General features: G+C 36.9%; 1 non-coding gene across 1 annotated transcript; it reads right to left on the bottom strand.

Moving 5' to 3' along the window:
• Positions 1–319: 319 nt before the first annotated feature.
• On the bottom strand, positions 320–510 carry LOC115868518. Its single transcript, XR_004045643.1, has one exon. It is a non-coding gene; the product is annotated as a U2 spliceosomal RNA (small nuclear RNA).
• Between the last annotated feature and the right edge of the window lie 1,061 nt (positions 511–1,571).

Below are 1,571 nucleotides of genomic sequence, written 5' to 3'. Positions count from 1 at the left end.
ATTTTATTTTATTCTATTTCTTTAAGGTCATTTTATAGGGGGCTCTTACAGCTCTTATAACAATCCATGCATCAATTGTACCAAGCATATTTGTACATATATTGCCCATAATTATTTTCTAAACATTTACTTTGTATTTCAATCCTTTGTATCAGCTCTTCTTTTTCCCCCTTCCCGACTTTTTTATTATTTTTGATATCCTGATTACAAGCACTTCACACTTTCAGAAATTGTGTCATAGTTCAATATGCCATATTATTTTATTATTAAAGGTATTATTGTCATATCTTTCTTTTTCTTTTTTTTTTTAAAGCCCTTAAGGGGCTGCACCATTCCCGGAAGTACTGCAATACCAGGCTGATGCGTGGAGTGGATGGAGCAAGCTTCTGACCCAACTCTTGCTTACAAAAATACATTTAATATGTTGTCCTCAGATAGAGAACGTATCAGATATTTAACTGATACGAACAGATACTACACTTGATCTTAGCCAAAAGGCCGAGAAGTGATTGTCATATCTTTCATTTAATAAATATTCCCTCAGTCATACCCGGTCTACCAATGTGTCAATTCAAGTCATTCCTTGTGTCTAGTATAGAGTTTTCAAAAACATAATTTTTACAATTCTCTTTCAGAGTGCCCATGATTCTGTTTCCATAGAGTCTCTATCATGTATCAGTTATTTTAACTTCAACTCACTGTATTATACAGGGTCCTTCTCTATTAAGGTAGCAGTAAGATTAAAGAGTGGAACTGAAGGATAGCTTCCTGATGAAATCTCGATCTTTTATATGGACCTTTGTGCCTGGACTTTTACCTTCAGAGCTGTTTCTTAGTTCCCCCTCATAGGGGAGATCAGAAGTCTAAATGAATTGGCATCGTGGAAATGTGTTCCTCACTAGTGGAATCAACTTGTGGTAATCCACCACCCCTCAACCCCACCCCAGCCCTTAGTCTTTTCTTTTTAACCTTGAGAGTAGACCTTTGTGCTTAAGTGTACCCTGGCCTGTTTCACAATGGCTCCTTCCCCTCTCTGGAGGTGGTACAGTGGGTACAGTTGTTAAATCACTTTGCTAATAACAAAAAGACCAATGGTTTCATCTCTTTGTGGGAGAAAAATGAAGCCGTTTCCTCACTCGAGAAACATTTGCTTTTGTAGTTTTACTTTTTCCCTCTTCCTGCCAGATAACAGAGGGACTATTTCTTGGTTCTCACTAATGAGAAACTAGTTGAAGTAAAACCCATGAAATGTGTAAGTCTCTCTAAAATTATAACCCCAGTCATTTCCTACTCTCACAACAGTGCACACTTATCCTCCAAAATTGGTCAAAATAACATTTTAAGTGTCTCTGCCAATTCTGTCACCTTCTGGCCTATGATAGAAGATTTTAGTTGTAATTCTCTAGATTCACCTGTCTTTTCAGATTTCATGGTGGCAGTTTGGCCTGTGACCTGAATTCTCTGGTGTATCTAAGAATAGACATTTCTTTTCAATTTATTTAGCTTTCCGATTTTTTCTTTAAGATGGGAGTAACCACATCCATACCTCTTTCCACATTTATCCTAAAACC

The sequence above is a fragment of the Echinops telfairi genome, unplaced genomic scaffold (assembly GCF_000313985.2).
Source record: "Echinops telfairi isolate 266 unplaced genomic scaffold, ASM31398v2 ScPeMD7_11;HRSCAF=52, whole genome shotgun sequence".
Classification (NCBI taxonomy): domain Eukaryota; kingdom Metazoa; phylum Chordata; class Mammalia; order Afrosoricida; family Tenrecidae; genus Echinops; species Echinops telfairi.
This window is presented reverse-complemented; position numbering and strand designations above follow the sequence as displayed.